At 26.9% G+C, this 19,868-nt stretch overlaps 1 protein-coding gene across 6 annotated transcripts in view; it reads left to right on the forward strand.

Annotated features, from left to right (window-relative positions):
- The window catches only part of LOC109600730 (triple functional domain protein), a 242,410-nt gene that overhangs the window by 38,198 nt on the left and 184,344 nt on the right, over positions 1-19,868 (forward strand). For 5 of the 6 annotated variants that reach the window (XM_049962870.1, XM_049962865.1, XM_049962868.1 and 2 more), the window contains exon 2: positions 1,906-1,926. The exons of the other annotated variant lie outside the window; for it this stretch is intronic. The gene's annotated coding sequence lies outside the window, so the exon portion shown is untranslated. The remainder of the gene's footprint in view (positions 1-1,905; positions 1,927-19,868) is intronic. 6 annotated transcript variants of the gene reach the window in all.

Consider the following 19,868-nt stretch of genomic DNA (forward strand, 5'->3'; position numbering starts at 1 on the left):
CAGCCGGCCATTTGTCGACAATTACTGGAGTTTTAGTGTTCTCATTAAGTTTTGTCTTTAATCAGATCTTAAGCGTTGTCGTTTTGAAAATAGAACTCCGCCCGTAAACCAGTTTATGGCCGTTTGCAATTTATACGACGGAATACATAAGGCACCCAAGACAAAGTAATCATTACACTTTCGTACAGAATAAGAAAGTCCAATATTTTAAATTTAATAAAGGCAAATATAAAAAGCGACGTGTCATCTGGCCTATGGTCACTTTTCTATGGTTTCGCCGCACCTTTTTTTTCTGCAATGGCCCAACCTACTACTCCATCCTTCCCGACCAACGAATTAATAACAAAATGAATAAAAGGAGGCCTATATATAATATTCGTGCATTCAATTAATTTGAATTTTAAAGCGGCGTGGCGTGGTCTCGTCGGAACGAACCGTTTAGTTTATCTTAATGAAAGAAAACGTTTTTTTTTTAATCGTCGCTTTAATTCGCCATTAACCTTGTTTCACCTCGCGTTCCGTGCGCAAAAACCCTTATCCCAATTGAATCATTTCTATAAGTCGAACTTTTAATAACTCGAAGCATATTGGTTGGCAATGGTGTTCAAGGTGAAAATTATGTGTAATTTTTATTTGATAATGAATTTCGATTACTTAAATATCTTATTTGGCACAACCTTTGATGAGTCGAATTTCTCCTGCTTCTGATAAACTCCCCGAAATTTTTCCTGTCTTATGCCTGTCTTATGCTCAAACGGCATTCCCTCTCGGAAACAATTCTAAGACCAATTATCGATTGATTAGAATAATGCCGGAAACTCCTAGAATTTACTTTATGGTGTTTACATGATAACATCTTAAATTCTGAATGAAAATACATTTTTATTAAGGGTTCTTCCAATTAAATGTCTTAAAGACAACCCCTACATTGGTAATGCTTATACTTTGCTAGTAGATTCCTTATGAGAAAACCTGTGTAAGAAAATGTCGACAAAGCTAACTCGAAGTCTTGATTATCTGATTTTCCAGTTATCGAGGTTCAACAGTAATAATAATATAGTTTAATCGAAACCGCAAAAATTAAACATTCATACGGCGAACATGAGTGTGGATTCGGATTCATCCCACTCCAGTGGCGCCGCAATAAATCCTCCGGCGTGATTAACCGCGTCATTAAAATAGAGAAACGCTCACAGTTCTGTGTCTTCGTGTAAATAAAACAGGAGTAAACAGACGATTTTATCTTATTTATGATTGAGACAATTTTATATGTTACAGTCACAAGCCATAAACCGCTAATTGCACGACTGCAACGCAGCACAATGACAGTGTTTTATTAAGTGAGATTTTATTGAGAATTTAAATGTGACTCGGTTATGTTTTGTTTGTTAAACTGGTATTAATGATTCGGAACCAGAAATGCATCCCCATTAATTTCTTTTAATTTGCCCCGCCAATGTTATTGAACTTTGTAGACGTTGTTGCTCCACTTTTCATTTTTTTATTGTGTTAGTAACATTAGCGAAACATAAAAGTTACATTAAGCGCAATTATCGTCAATCAACTTTAGTGTATTATAAACAGTTTGCAAGTGTGCTGTTTAAAATAATTTATACTCGTTGCAGGTTTAATTTTCACAAACACGTGTTTCGTTTATTGTTTGTAATACTAATAATAAAAAAATATGTTGAAGATTTACAATGTCTTGCATTTTTACTGCAGTTTATTGTACGGTGCTCCGTGACAACATGAATAATTATCTCTTGTCTTAATGGAATCATAAATAATTGTCACGAGAACAATAATAAATGGTAAAGTAGATAAGGACTTTGTTTTATGTCACGGTTCAATATTCCCGTGAACTAGAATTTGAAATAATTAATAATTCTGAACGATTTGTTGCAGGAAACAAGCTTTAATCAAAAGGTGAGTACCGTATTACGTCAATAATTAATGATGTATGTAATTAGGTTTTGTGTGAATGATATTGATTTTATGACGGTTTAATTCCTATGTTTTGTCATTTATGGTCATATAAATTATAAGGCAATGTGTATTTGAATGACTTTAAATTTATTGGTCTACAATTCACATTAAACCGTACTGACTATAACTGACTATAAACTCAAAATTTAGTTGTATTTTCAAATACGTAACTTTTTGTCGAAGTTTTGCTATTAGACAATAGATGTCCTACTAGTCAATTAATTTTTAATTGATCGCTTATTTAATTTAATTTAATACTGATTATATTATAAAATCATAATGTTATTAAATCTCTCAATATTTTAGTAAAATTATGGTCAAATAAAATAATGTCAAAAATGGAACTAAAAATTCTATAACTATAATTTTATAAGTATCAATAATTAAATATTTATGGCATTTTTAATAAATAATAAAAAATTAAAGTAGAAAATAATATATATAATAAAAGGTAAATAAATTATTGAAATTTGTTAAATATATATTTTTAATACTTATTTAATTACATTAAATTGTGAGTATAGATTCAAAATTCACTTAAATTTTCAAATAATTAATAAACAACCAAGTCAATTAATTTTTAAATTTTTAATTAATTGTTTATTTTATTTTATTTATTACTAATTTTATCATAAAAATTTTATTGAATATCCTTGAGTGACTGAATAAAATAAAAAAATAAAAAATTTAAATTAAATGTTGTGTATTAATAATTATATATTTATGACATTTTTAAAAAATAAAAATAAATATAATAAAAAGTAAAAAAATATATTTAAAAAGGTAAATAAATTATCAAAATAATTGGTAATTCCTTTATTATTATTATTATTATTATTATTATTAATTTAATTCATTGGTCTTAATATTATTATTATTATTATTATTAATAAAAAACTATTTGTTTACCAGTCAAAGGAACACTATTATTAATCATTAAATAAAATAATGTCAAAAATTCTATAACTATAATAATAAGAAGGTAAATAAATTGTTGAAATAAGTGGTAATTATATATTATTAACATTCATTTAATTACATTAAATTGTGAGTATAGATTCAAAATTAACTTAAGTTTCAAATTATTAATAAGCAAGCAAGTCAATTAATTTTTAAAATTTTCACTAATTGTTTATTTTATTTTATTTATTACTAATTTTAATATAAAAATTATAATTTTATTGAATCTTCTAATTAAGAGAAATTATAATAAATTGACAGAAATGTAAAATTAAATTAAAAGTTGAAACCTTGAGTGACTGAATAAAATAAAAAAAAAATAAAAATTTTAAATTAAATGTTGATTATAAATAATTATATATTTATGATAATTTAAAAAAAAAATAATAAAAAAATATATTTAAAAAGGTAAATAAATTACTGAAATAATTGGTAATTACTTTATTATTAATTTAATTCATTGGTCTCAATATTATTATTATTAATAAACAACCATTTGTTTACTAGTCAGTAGATATCCTACTGATCAATTAATTTTTAATTAACTACTTATTTTATTATGTTATATATTTTTTTGAATCTCTCAATTTTTTAATAAATAAATTGACAAAAATATAAAATTAAATTAAAGATCATAACTTGGAGGAACTCTATAAAATAAAAAAAAAATAAATATTACGTGCATAAATAAACAAAATTTATCACTAAAAAGTAAAAATTTCAAAAATTGAGTAAAAAAAATTCTATAACCAAGAATCAGTACTTATTAATCATTGTATTAATTTAAAACTAATATTCCACTAGTCGAAAGATTTTTGGATTCTTGATAATAGATGTCGCTACTGCAGAATTTAGTTTTTGGTAAAGTTTTCGATTATTTTGTAAAAGCGTTATGATTTCCTGCGATAAGCAGTATTCTAAATGTTACCAACAAATATAAGTTATATCTATAGCAAAGTTCATCAAAATTGATCCAGTTGTTTCTACGTGATGCGTGCACATACATTTATGTACAGAAGAACTTGGGTAATTTGAACCATAAATTGGCTTGAAAAAATTTAAGATAAAATTTCATGTTAACGATTAATCATACAAAACTAAACGAATAGATGTAGAAGAAAATAATATTAATAAAAAAATCTTAATTAATATTTTAATTTTCCTAACGTAACTTTTAAAATAAAGTTTAACACGTTATATTGGAAAGATATAAACTCTTAGAAGTTGCCTGAGAAATCGATAAACTTACCGTCAAAAAAAGAGTTTTCTTAGATGTACCCTCTGTACATTTTACTTTTTATTACATGAGCCATTAGAGAATTTTATATGCCCACTCTATAAAATTGTCAAATTTGTGATGTTAATCCTTTTGTTGACTTGAAAATCTTTTCGAAATGTTTTTTAAAAGAATATTGATCTTATTTAAAACAGCGTCTGATCACACTAAATTACTTGTTACTTAGAATTATTTAAAATAATTTGTTTAAATCTATAAAAACAGAAATTTCAGTAAATTAATTTAATTAAATCTCAATTAATAAATGAGTTTTTTGGTTTATCAATTTGGGTATTGTAAATTCTACTTATTTTGCAAATAAAAGTTTAGTAAAAAAACTGTTTAGTTTACATTGCCAACACTGAACCGGAAAAGCCTTTATCAAGATCAAATAGCGAATTGTATAGAGCCACTCAATACGGCACTTATTTGAACAACTTTTCATTCCGATTTTCCAAATTGAATAAACCGATACAACTGAACCGAGATGATGCTCCCTCCCTATTCCGGAAGGCACATCTCAAATCCAGCGCTGTAATAAATTCGTGAGTGCACGTAACGTGCTTTTCTGAAAATGCAGTCGCTAATTAAATTAAACTTGCACCGTAAATATTCTTGGCTTGGCATGGAGTTTCGTTACACAATTATTTCCAGACGACGGCGGACGAATTTTCTGATTTCAATCATATTTCGGACGTGGAAGTTCTGACGTTGCGTGTCCTCAGCCTTATGGTTTTGTGTCTGGGTAAAACAAGTTGAAAAGAATTTCACTAATTAACGGTTTTAAAGGTTTAATTGGATGTAGGTGTCGGTGTGGTGCGTCGTGCATAATAAAAATGTTAGGAAATAAACAAAGATTATGTCAATATGCATGGGGGAATATTAAGATAATGAGGCCCGATATTAATTATGTTAATTTTAGATGAAAGCTCGCTTTCAGTGACACTCGGTTTGTTGCTTCTGATTCATAATGGGCGCGATTATTTTAATATTTCTATCTAATGACTTTGCGTTGCTAATGAGTGCGTTTTAGTCGAGTCATCTTGATGTGATTTAATAACGGCTCTGTTCTGAGTGTGACGGATTTATTTTGATGGATGAGTTCTTGTTGGTTTAAAAATGGCGAATGCGCAAAATTATTATCTTCTGTTATTGAATAAATTGATTAAGTGTAGAGATTTGTTTTCATAAGCTGCAAAAGTATTTTAAAAATATAATAATTTATTTTAATAATTTTATAGTGAAGCATCACAATTTTTGAATTATTAAGGAATTATTGATCATTAACAAATATGAATATATTTATACAAACGAAATGGGAGTAATATTTTTATTGTTTCATATTATTTTAATAAACTGAATATGTTTGTTTTTAAACATTTGTTGCAATAGTTGTTTTTAACTTGCAAATACATATATAAATATATGTATTTAGATAAACGACATTTTATGCTAATTAACTTTACACGATAAAATATTGATTTTACGATTAACTACATTATTGTAACTGTAGGTAACTTTTTAGAATATATAAATCAAGATAAATTTAGTTGTAATTAGTGAAAAATATGATCTGTAAAATTAAAAAAGACTGATAATCTTTAGAAAAATACTAATTTACTCATAGAATATAAAAAAACAAAACATTCATACAAAATTAAAATAAAACATTATTATTAATCATTCATTCATTCATCAAAAATAAAAAAAAAACTAAATTAATGAGCAATTTTTGACTCTTTATGAATTATAAATGATTCATTGTACATTTATAATATAACATAATACATAATATTTAAAGAGTCGAACTTTTACATCAATAATTAATAAATTTCACTGAAAATAATAAAAATAAAACATAACTAATAACATAACATAACTTTAACTGTTTGAATCACATAAGTACACTTTATTAATTAGTGATATTTAAATGGTCTAACTTTTACATCAATATTTTTCTTCACTGATTCTTTCATAGAAAATTAAAAAAAAAAAAAAATTAATAAAAAATTTTTAACTGTGAATTTTATAAGTAATAGTAACTTTATACATTAGTGACATTTTAACAGTCTAACTATTACATCAATACTTCTAAAATAATTCACTGATTCATTCATAGAAAATTAAAAAATACGTAGTTAATAACAAATTCTTAATTCTTTGCATTTTAGAAATATTAGCTACAAATTATGTATTAGTAATTATTAATTTATTTTAATTAATATTAACAGTTTAAAAAAAATACTGATTTATTCATAGAAAATTAAAAAAAAAATTAATGATCAATTTTTAACCCTTTTTATTTTATAAATAATAGTTACACATTGTGAATTAGTAATATTTAAAATGTATAATTTTTACATTAATAGTTAAAAAAAATTCAGTGATTCATTCATAGAAAATTAAAATAAAAACTAATTAAAAACCAATTCTCAATTTCTTGTAACTTAGAAATAATAGTTACAAATTGTGCAATAGTAATATTTAAACTACCTACTTTTACATGAACAGTTTTAAAAAATTTTACTGATTTATTCATAGAAAATTAAAAAAGAAAAGAAAAAAAAAATAATGATCAATTTTTAACCCTGTTTATCTTATAAATAATAATTACACATTGTGCATTAGTAATATTTAAACTATCTAATTGTACTAAACTAAACTAAACTAATTTTTAACTCTTTCAATTTCATAAATAAAGTACACATTATTCCATGATGTGATATTTAAAAGGTCATAATTTGTATCATTAGTTTTAAAAAATTTCACTGATTTATTCATAGAAAATTTAAAAAAAAAACATATTTAACGTGCAATTTTTAACTCTTTGTATCTTATAAATAACATTTGCACATTATTCATCAGTAATATTTAACTTGACTAATTTTTATATCAATATATCAATAATTTTTAAAAAGTATCACATATAATTAAGAGAAAAACAATAAAAGCAATTCAATTCCATTCACCTTATAAATAATATTTATACATTATTTTTAATAGTAAATAAATTGCTTCATTTTTCATATCAATAGTTATATATAATATATACTATTTTGATCATATTAATTGTCAGTTTTAAACTGTTTTGTTTTAATAATAATAGTATGCATTGTATATTAGTATTTATGATTTATTAATAATCATTGTGAGTTGTTAATAGATGTAAATGTGAAAAAATTTATTGAACAAAGTACTTTCAATATCTGTTATTTATATTAATTAATTGTGTTTACATATTATTGATATGGCTTGAGTCCAATTAGTGGACCATTGTCTATAGCAATTGACCTGCGAACAATAATATTGTTTATGTTGAACTAATAATCAATAACGATTTATACATTGTTATATAAAATGTAATTTCAATTTCTATGTTCATTTTCATTGTATTTGTACCTTTGTGTTTCGAATATATAATTTAAAACGACATTTTATATAAAACTGTTCCAATAAGTTATTTAATATTCCACGACTTTTTTAACATGTACTTAATTTTTTACATATATAATACAGTATTTCCTAGTAACAAATAAGTAAACTTAAGGACGTCGAATTAATTGACTCCGTCGTATCGGACGACCTTGCACAATCAATAAGCGTGATCCGACCGGTGGACGACACTATAAGGTACTAGCCGCCGCTCGCCAAATTCAAATGAACAACAAAGCGAGGGGGGCGGCCTGCCCCGCGTCCGTGCCGACGAACAATTCGGCATTTTCTGCATTTGCACCATATGTTCGGGCAGGAATTTCCTTATTAGAGAGCGGAGTCTGCGCCGCAGGAATTCCGATACCGGCAACGGGCACCGCGACGTCGGACCAGTCGGCGGCGAACTTCCCATCGGCGTCGGAAAGCGCGGCGGTTATGTCACCGTCGCCGGTTTCGGACGGTTCTACGCGCGTCGCGACGCACTTTCCGTCTGGTTTTTCGATTCGCTTCGATCACGGTGGGACACGTGGCGTTGGTCGGATTTATTAATTCGTCGGTTTTTTCAATATGATTTACGATCGTTGACGGTCGGTTTTATCGTGTAACGTCAGAGTAAATGTTGAATTTATGTTTTGGTGTTAACGCGGACATTTGTTAGTGTGATTTACTGGTGCGGATGTAAAGTAGGTCTGGACAAATACGTCGGTCTGTGGTAGTAGCTTTTATGAGGAAAATAACTAGTTTATTTGATTGGTTTCTAAATATTTAGTAAAAGTATAAATAAGTAATTAGGAAGACCAAACACGAGTAACTTTTTATTCATTAATAACTAATAAAAAAGTGAAACCGTACTTTTATTATTTACAATTAAAATTCATGATAAAGTAAATATTTATGAGTTGTGTATTTATAACATTGTACTATATACTTTCTATTTATATTAAAAAATCATTAAATTTTATTTTTTATTATATTGTTTGTAACAAAAAAAGATGAATTCAGATTCTATTATAAAAATTAATATAATCATAATAAAATTATGATTTTCTCTAAAAATGTGTCGTTTTGAAGGGTATATATATATATATATATATATATATATATATATATATATATATATATATATATATATATATATATATATATATATTATACGTGAAAAATATATGAACAATATTGATTATTAACATTTCATTTAATGAATTAATATTATTGATACTTTTTATAAAGGATTTTTCTGTTTTTCAGATTGTTTGTTTGTTAAAATATAAATATTATAAAAAAATATTAAGTTCGAATATTTGAATTATCAAATATTATCTGTATGAATTATTTTCAGGACTAGCAAAATTAGAAAAAAAAAATAAATAAATTAAATACAAAGAAAATATTTCTACCATCCTGTATGTGTAGATTATTTAACATTATTTTTTTGAATAGATGATATCATTAAAACTTATTATATTATTATACTAATCTTTAAGGAATTTCTTGGTGAAATTTAATTTATTGTATAAGAATTTAACATATGTGTATTCATAATTATTTTTAAAATAATGTTAATAAACTGACAAATATTATTAAATATTGTATATACTTTTAATTTATCCTCACATATTTAAATTCAACATCAGCAAAATAAAAAAAAGAAAAAAAGAAATATTTAGCATCCTGTATCTAAATTATTTAATATTATTTTTTTGAAGAGGTGATATTATTAAAAAGTAAATCTTCAGAATTTAATTATTTATTAGGAATTTCTTGGTAAGATTTGATTTATTATATAAGGGCCATCCTGTATATTAAAATTCTGGTTACCTTCTAATTATTCTAAATATTCAAAAAAAGTGTAATGAATTATTTAGTTTTATTTCTGCAGCACTCAGCTTTATTTTTTCTGTTACTATTTACAGAAGAACTGTTTTATTATCACTTAATTCTGTTTAAAATAATAAAACCCCATAAAAATATTTATAAAACTAGCAAATATCATTGGTAATATAAACATCCTATATACTTCTAAAATATCTTTACATATTTAAATTCAGAACCAGCAAAATTGGAAAAAAGTAAAAAAAGAGAAATATTTGGCATTTTGTATCTAAATTGTTTAATATTATTTTTTAGAATAGATGATATTATTAAAAAGTAAATCTTTAGAATTTAATTATTTATTAAGAATTTCTTGATGAAAATTGATTTATTGTATAAAGACCATCCTGTGCATTAAAATTCTGATTACCCTCTAATTATTTTAAATATTCAAAAAATGGTGTCATGAATTATTTACTATTTTTTCTTCAGAACTCAACTTTATTTTTTCTGTTACTATTTACAGAAGAACTGTTTTATTATCGTTTAATACTGTTTAAAATAATAAAACCCCATAAAAATGTTTATAAAACTAGCAAATATAATTGATAATATAAACATTAGGAAATTGTTGACAAAATAATAAGAAAGTTAGATCTACATTATTTATTTTTTAGATAGGCGATGTGATTAAAGGTTATATTTACTGTGTTAATTAATTATTGAAAATTTCTTGGCATATTAAATTTCTCGTATATTAAATTTCTCATCACTTCCTGGTTTCTTAAAATATAAATAATTTAGAATCTGTACTTGTTTTATGAATTTCTAACATTTTTTTACATAACGTTGCTTTTAATATAATATTAAATATAATATAATACAGGAGTTTTATTTCTCTATAAAAATGTGCGAAATAAAATGTTTTATTTATTTTACTGTTCAATTTACAGGCTAAAATATTGTTAAATGGTGTGTGAACACTATTAATCCAAATATATTGAGCAATACCTTTGTTAGCGTGAATATTTTAATATTAAAACATAAATCATATAAAATCTGATAAATAATCGATAGTAAAAAAGCAACAAAACTAAATGTCATGTCAACTATCTAAAGGCCAAATCAAAGCGGTCCTAAAAGTGGTGGCGTTTCCCTGACGATAACAGTTTGGAAAATAGTTTCGTGATTAAATTTCGCAGGAAATATTCAGCATCAGAAATGTTTGAGTCTCCAACGTTTCCGACTTATTCACCTAAACGCTCCTTGTTTAATTACGGTCGTATTAAAACTTCAGTTGCAAATTCCGAAAGAAAGTTGAAATCCTTGAACTTCCCCAACATTGCATCTTTGTTTAAATAAAACATTTCCTTTGAACCCCCATCTCGCATTCCGCCGCGGGCCGGTTTCTGCATTCCACCCTGGCCCCGAAAAGGCCACGTGACGCGGACATAATGTAAACGAAAAACGACTAAAACACAAACGAAACCGTCGCTGAAAGAAACTCAGGTACCACCACTCGACGTGATTTATCCCGACGAGCGGAGCACTTCGGTGCAAAGTAAATTGTGCTGTTAAGTTTTTTTTTTGTGCAGCGGGAACGGTGTAGCGACGCAACCGCGACGTCGGTTTATATTGCGCCCTCGTACCGCTCGCTGTGTTATTTAAAAACTGAATTATGATATAACACCGTTTTCAGGTTTGTTTTTGTCCTGGGACCCGAATCGACGACCGTTCACACGCAATTTCATTTCATTCGCGTTGTCCCTAATTTCGGCGACCCTAATACAACACTTAATGGACCACATAAGATTGTTTTTTTTACTCCATCCGGCCCACCCTCTGGCCGCAGTTCGTAGATAAAAGAGTAATAAAAGTGCGGGCCCGCGGGCGCCTTCCCAAGGTCCGGGTTTTATTTGGCCGGAGCTGGAGAAGAAACCGAAGTTGCGATAACGGGATCAGCGTCCTCTTCGCCCGGAATTAACATCGGGAACGTAGATCTAGGATCTTGTTTGCGTTTCGATGCAGTTTGGGTTTTACTTGTCGTTGGATGGGTTCAACGCAACCCCCCGAGTTCGTTACATTTTATTTGGTTTTGTTGGATGGCGCATTTTCGTGTGTGCCCGAGGCGGTTTTATGTAATTAAAGATGAGGTTAATTAACTGGATACAACGAGGTTTTAGTTTTACTGGATATTAATTAGTAGGTTTATTGTAAATTAAACGAAACATTGTACTGCGATGTTATGTTTATTTTGTAAAAAGTTTTCTAGAATAAATGAGTTGGATCAAAAAGTTAATTAAAAACAGTTTTGAATTTCAGTTCTGAGGAATAATTTTCAGTTTTGTGACTTTAGTCAGATAAATTATTTCAATATATTTTATACTTTTACATTTAATTTATATTTACCTTTTATAGTAATTTTGTTTTATTATTGTCATAATTATTATCCACACATAATTTTGAATTTCCTTTAGTAACGTTGGAAATTGAAAATTTATGACATGAAATAATTTTGAAATTTTCTATAAAATTAGTTTCTAAATCAAAAATGTTTTTGTAACTTTAGACAAATTTAAATCACCTTTTAAACATTGTAGCTTATTTTAAAATATTTTTAACTTATATAGTCCATTTTTTTGTAAACTTTGACAACCATTAATTTTAAATTTCCTTTAGTAACGTTAGAAAGTGGAAATTTTTGACATGAAATAATTTCGAAATGTAAAATTAGTTTCTAAATCAACAATTTGCAATATTAAATAAATTTAAATGAACTTTTAAACATTGTAGCTTATTTCAAAATTTTTTAACTTATATAGATTTTTTTCTTTCAAATTTTGACAACCAATAATTTTATTTTTCCTTTAGTAATGTTAAAAATTGAAAATTTTTGACCTGAAATAATATTGAGATTTTATATAAAGTTAATTTCTAAATCAAAAATGATTTTGTATTTTAAAGTATGTAAAAGTATTTTTTAAACATTGCAGCTTATTTCTAAATATTTTTTACGTATAAAGAAAAGTACCCTTTTTCTTGCAAACTTTTACAACCAATAATTTTAAATTCCTTTAATAACGTAAGAAATTGAAAATTTTTGACGTGAAATATTTTCTAAATAAGAGAAGAATAAGTTTTTAAATCAAAAAAAATGGAATTTTAAAGCACAATGTTTTTAATTTATTTAGAAGATGTTTTTTCTTCCAAACTTTGGCAAACTATAATTTTAAATTTTCTTTAGTAACGTTGCAGATTGAAAATTTTTGAATTGAAATAATTTCGAGAATTTTTATAAAATTAGTTCCTAATTAAAAAAAAAGTTTCTGTAACTTTAAAGAAATTAAAAGTATCTTTTAAACTTGTAGCTTATTCCTATATATTTTTAACTTATATAGAATATTTTTTCCTTGTAAATTTGACAACCAATAATTTTAAATTTCCTTTAGTAACGTTCTTGGTGTGATTTGATTCATTATATAAGGGCCATCCTGTATATTAAAATTTTGGTTGCTCTCTAATTATTTTAAAAATTCAAATAAGAGATTAATGAATTATTAAATATTTTTTCTGCAGAACTCAGCTTTATTTTTTCTGTTACGATTTACAGAAAAACTGTTTTATTATCACTTAATACTGTTTAAAATAATTAAACCCCATAAAAATGTTTATAAAACTAGCAAATATCATTGGCAATATAAACATCCTATATAATTTTAAAATATCCATATTTAGAACCATCAAAATTTTTTTAAAATTAGTTCCTAAATTAAAAAAAATATATAACTTTAAAGAAATTAAAAGTATCTGTTAAACATTGTAGCTTATTCCTATATATTTTTAACTTATACAGAACATTTTTTCCTTGTAAACTTTGACAACCAGTAATTTTAAATTTCCTGTAGTAATATTAGAAATAGAAAGTTTTTTACCTGAAATAATTTCGTGACTTTCTTTAAAATTAGTTTCTAAATAAAAAAAGTGTTAATAACTTTAAAGTACTTAAAAGCATCTTTTAAACATTGTAGCTTATTTCAAAATGTGTTTTACTTATATAATTTTTTTTCTTTTAAACTTTGATAACCGATAATTTTAAATTTTCTTTAGTAACGTTAGAATTTGAAATTTTTTGATCTGAAGTAATTTCGTGAATTTTTTTAAAATTAGTTTCTAAATTAAAAAACTTTTTGCAACGTTAAAGTACTTAAAAGTATCTTTTAAACATTGTATCTTGTTCCTGAATATTTTTAACTTAAATAGGACATTTTTTTCTTTGTATTTTTTTTTTAATTTCCTTTAGTGATGTTAGAAATTGAAGTTTTGACCTGAAATAATTTCTATAAAATTGTCTAAATCAAAAGTATTTTTATAACTTTGTAACTAAAAAAAATATTAAAATATTATAAAATATTTTGCTATATAAAATAAAGTTTTATAAATATTATTATTTTTTTAAACTTTTTTATGATTGTATTAGTAACTTTATTGATCATTTAAACTTGAGCAAGTTCAAATAATGGATGTTTTTAACATACAAAGATTTTATATGGTATAACTTTTAAGTAGTTTGAAAAATCTTGCGATCAAAAGGCGATTTACTCCAGTATCTTTTGTCAAAACACCGAATTAAATAGTTTGTCGTGTAAGGCAAATCCACCGGCTATTAAATGTTAATGCAGGATTTAATCGAAACACGGATTAGGTCTTTATTGGACGATCCTTTAGACATTTTACGTTTCCTGTCGGACTAATGAGCCCGAAACGGAGATGAACGATACGGCTAGAAACAATTAAGCACGTTACCTGAATTAAATGAACGATGGCCTCTAAATTACGGCCATTGTAATTTAACTGTAAATTAGAATATAAACGTATGTTCCGGTGATATTTATTGCACCTTGGCCGGTAATTTATGTGGAATATAATACGTTTCGGACCACCTGTGTAATTTATATGTTTACGTGTTGCGTCCATTGATGATACACTACTATTCACAGTGCAATATTATTATCATTATTTACTGTGGTCACAACTACGGTGCCATTATACTTATGAAAAGAGTCGGCGAACAATAAAAGTCGACTTCAGTGGGGCAAACGTAAATGTTTGTGCGAGTGCGGGCGCTTAAATCACCCGTGAACTTCTGGGTCGAGACGCGGCGCATCTAATGAAACTTTAAAAAGCTCTGGCGTTGTATTTTTGAGGCTGAATCCAGTACAACATGTCGTGCACTGTCGACGTTTGTTGTGTCCCGAAAAAGTAATTAAGGATGCGTCGTAAAACTGTTCCAGACACTCCAGAACCGATATTGTCGAGCTTCGAAACGAAGACGGATCGATAACCATAACTGATGTTTATGTCCAATAAGTCTGAGACTCTTGTTTAACGATTGAAACGATCGCGAACTTTTACGGCGTTTGTATCCGTGCGAGATTGTTGGCGTACTAAATGATTAAAATTCACGGTTGTATTGGCACGCTTTTTCGTTATTCATAGGCTGCAATTCCGGCCCGATATTAATTCCCATGAAGGCGCACCGACCAGAGATACAGATCACGAATGCCGCAGCGTCAAAATTCATATTTGCACTGGTTAAATTGCACGTCACACCATCCCGTTGCACGTCAGATACATCAAAACCGGGGAAAAAATATCGGTATTTCGCAATATGCTGTGCAAGATACATTTTCTACGGTCTCATTACCAGCGTTGGTTTCGACCAGACACTTCGATGATTGATGAGATGAAACTGCAAATTGCATCGCGTCTCACGTATCGATTTTTACGGTTTTTACGCACAAGTGCAGCAGCTCGAAAGTTCTTCCAGCGGTTTAGCATGGTGTGTAACTCGTCGGGTCTTGAAAAGGATATTTTCCCTTTCGTTGCTCCCGTTCCAGCTTTGGCTAAACGCTCTAATTTGAAGGAACGGAGAATAGGTCAACTGTCAGCGGGATAAATGGCCTTCAAAGAGGATTTCTGCCTTGTGTCACTGGGAATAATCGGGCGGCCTTTGAGATGTTCGCAAGGACACATTAATGCTCTAATTGACGGCAGACTTTAACTGGCTGTCAGGCCACTAATTGTTTCAGGATTAGACCCGAGTAACCAAATGAAAATTGACTTCCGGGATTGTAAATTAGCACGATAAAATCGAAAAAACCATTCGGAAAATACAAAATTAAAATCATTTTTTTGTTTAAAAACATCATCAATTAGTTATTTATGTAAAAAGTATGTAGAAGCTCAGTTAACTTCAAAAAATATTATATTTTTGCAATTATCCCTCTTCTCCTAGTCTATTTTGTATGTTGTAAGGGGAGTACTTCATCCTGGCTGTCATATATGTGTCCTTCTTGTTTCTGATGAATAAGTATTGAAGTTCTATATGTAGTTAGGGTAAATATTATTTCGGATGGGACGCTCTTTCCAACGATAAGTGTATATAGGCTTAGTTTGCTTCAGCTCCAACGTTTAGGATTTAGAAGGGTGCCTGATATGCTTTGTAGTACTTCTTCCTGGCTTCTGCATACACACCAGTATATTTTCAATAGTGAGTCCTTCGTTACTGTAATTACATGGTGGGCCTTCTTGTTTCTGATGAGTGAATTACATATGTACTATTCGTAGTTGAATCAATCAATCATATGGTCTCCCCAAAGGGTAGTACTCTCAATCCAAGACTCAATGCCATTAGCTGATTTGCATAGTTGTTCTTTTCTGTAAATCTCTTCTTCTGTTGGGTGTTTATTGCCTTAAGATGTTTTTCCTGCATCATTTAATTCAATTCGATTTCAGCATGGGATGGACCACACAGAAAGACAACTTTCCGTCTCATTTCGTTTAAATCCTTTATTACTTTATGTGAGAGGGTTTTCGAATTGTTCGATACCGTGTTACAGCCATTGTTTTGTAAACTGGCAAATTCAAAACCGTTTCCAATCAACGAGTAATTTTTTTATCTGTAACAGATTTATTAAATTGGAAACCAGGACCTGTTGTTTCCAATTGAGTTGCGTGATTGAAACGAATTTTTATCGGGTTTAGCAAAGAATAGATGGGAAATAACAGGGCAGTGATTTATAAGTGATAATTTAATGAATAGTCACTGTTTGAACAACGAAGCTGGATAATTTATGGGTCGGGTCAATGAAGATAAATGAACCGTTTGCTTTCGGGCCGTTTCGTCTCCGGGCTTATTTAACATACCGTCAATTGCTGGTGAAAAAAGCAACCTGTCTGTTTATTTTTGCCGATAAATCGCGGAACGACGGCGAAAGTGCACCCGGTGAGAGCCCGCTACATTGGTATGCTGATTACGGGGGATTGTGCTACGTTCTTTGTTCGGCGCGCCGCGGCTAATTTTAAACCTCCCTTTGTATTCCGGGGAGGATGAAAATTATCTTAAAACTGGAATTTAGGTGACTCAATTCGCTAAGCTCGTGCAAGAGGTTCCACGGTGAATAATAATTTTATAAGACAAATCGGCCCTTTGTAAATACTGTAAAGTTACTGAAACAACTGAAACGGGATGGTTTTAATGTAGAGGGTTTATTTATTGATTCACGTTTATTGGCCTAGACCTAATTTACTGGATTCGTTTTCTCTGTCTGCGGTGGATGGAAAAATCCCATTCTGTAGTTCTAGTTAATTTATTTAGTTCATTGTTTCTATACTGTTATTAATTTACTTTATTTTATTTTATATATATGAATAATATATTTTTTATGATGTTAAAATATTTATGGCGTTAAAAATCAAATATTTTCAACTTTTATTTAAAATTGTATAGTTGTATTAAGTAATCCTAAGATTTATTACTCAAAAATTTCGTGAAAAAAAAAATTGAAAAATTTTTATTAATATAATATATATATATATATATATATATATATATATATAATATATATATATATATATATAATATATATATATATATATATATATATATATATATATATATATATATATAATATATATATATATATATATATATATATATATATATATATATATATATATATATATATAATATATATATATATATAATATATATAATATATAATATATATATATATATATATATATATATATATATATATATATATATATATATTATATTATATTATAAACTTTTATTTTCGAAATTTTGAATATATTTAAAAATAAATGTGAAATCTATCGTTTTTAAAATTTTATATTTTTTTTATTATTTTTTACTTCTTTTCACTTATAAATAAAATCTTTTTTCTTACTTCAAACTTAAATATTTGATAGTTTTTGAATTTTAAGGTCCGTATTTTTTTTAATTCAAAAATTATTTCTTTATTCGATTTGATCTTATATATCTCATATATCTTATCTTATCTATCTTATCTTATATTATCTTATCTTATTTTATATATCTTAGACTTCTTATACATCTTATAAATCTTATATATCTTATACATCTTATACATCTTATACATCTTATATATCTTATATATCTTATATATCTTATATATCTTATATATCTTATATATCTTATATATCTTATATATCTTATATATCTTATATATCTTATATATCTTATATATCTTATATATCTTATATATCTTATATATCTTATATATCTTATATATCTTATATATCTTATATATCTTATATATCTTATATATCTTATATATCTTATATATCTTATATATCTTATATATCTTATATATCTTATATATCTTATATATCTTATATATCTTATATATCTTATATATCTTATATATCTCATATATCTTATGTATCTTGTTAATCTTATATATCTTATATATCTTATATATCTTATATATCTTATATATCTTATATATCTTATATATCTTATATATCTTATATATCTTATATATCTTATATATCTTATATATCTTATATATCTTATATATCTTATATATCTTATATATCTTATATATCTTATATATCTTATATATCTTATATATCTTATATATCTTATATATCTTATATATCTTATATATCTTATATATCTTATATATCTTATATATCTTATATATCTTATATATCTTATGTATCTTATTAATCTTATACATCTTATATCTTATATATCTTATAAATCTTATATATCTTATGTATCTTATATATCTTATCTTACATATCGTATATATCTTATATATATTTGAGAGATTAAAATTTCTTATGACAGTAACATATTTAAAATTAATTATTAAAATTAATTAATCGACTATTTTTTTTGTTTAATTCTAGATTTGTCAACATTTATATAAAATTGTGTGGTGGTAACTAATTTCTAAGGTTTTTAATATATTTTTAACATTGTTTAGCAAGAATTTTTGTGAAAAAAAAATGTAATTTCTTTATTATATAAAATTGAAAACAGAAAGTGATCAAAAGACTATATATAAAATGTCAAAATTTAATTATATTATCATTTAATTTTTAAAAAATTATTAAATTTCTTCTTTTCCAAAATTCTGAGAATTATAAAATGTTATTGACTATTTAAAATACTTTAATATAAACTATTGTTCTTATAATTCTAGATGTATTTAAACTTTACTAAAAGAAATTTTAAAAAATTAAAAAAAATATATTCTTAATACTTTTTAAGTTTTATGTCATTAAATTATTTAATTTTAAATATTATTTCTCTATTTTATAATTTTTGGAGCAAAATTTCTCATATTTTTAATGTTTTTAACTTTTTTATATTATTTCGTATTATTTCAGGAATATGATGCAAAACGTGGAGATATTTTGAAATATACAAAAATTGTAAATTAACCTTTTTCAGGGTTTATTCAGATTTCAGAACCAAAAAACCGAGTTAACAAGAGAAATCCTGGTTTCCTTATGGCCCCACAGAAATTAAAGTTTCTAGAAATGTTGAGTGAGCAACATTCAAGGTAAATCGATTTCCGCCGAACCACGAAGTTTTAATGTTTTAATGTCGCACACAGCTTTTAAACAGTCGCGTCCGGAATTCGTTTTATTAAAACGTTCGGTTCGGTTGCGTTTTCCGCGTGGCTCGTCGTCGGCGGCAGCGGCGAGAGTCTGCAGCTGGAATTAGAAACGGAAAGTCGTTCTCATGATGTATTCATGCGGCGTGGGGCCCGCGACTCGCACACTGACACTGATCCATGGCTTCTACTGATCCGTCCTTATCTCTCTTCTAGTCGCGTCCCTCTTTGTTTCCGACACCATCGGCAAATAATAGATTCCGCATAAATGGCGAACGTCTTATCGCTTCGGCCTGGGGAATTATCGGGGTGGGAGAATTTCTGTATCCACGTCCAGGGAACGCATCGGGATGTTTTCGTGTTTTCGAGGTGCAGTTTATAAAGTCGGGTTAATTGAATATTGAATTTCTGGATCTAAAAATAACCCAATAAAGATACGCCGCCGA

The sequence above is a fragment of the Aethina tumida genome, chromosome 2 (genome assembly GCF_024364675.1).
Source record: "Aethina tumida isolate Nest 87 chromosome 2, icAetTumi1.1, whole genome shotgun sequence".
Classification (NCBI taxonomy): Eukaryota; Metazoa; Arthropoda; class Insecta; order Coleoptera; family Nitidulidae; genus Aethina; species Aethina tumida.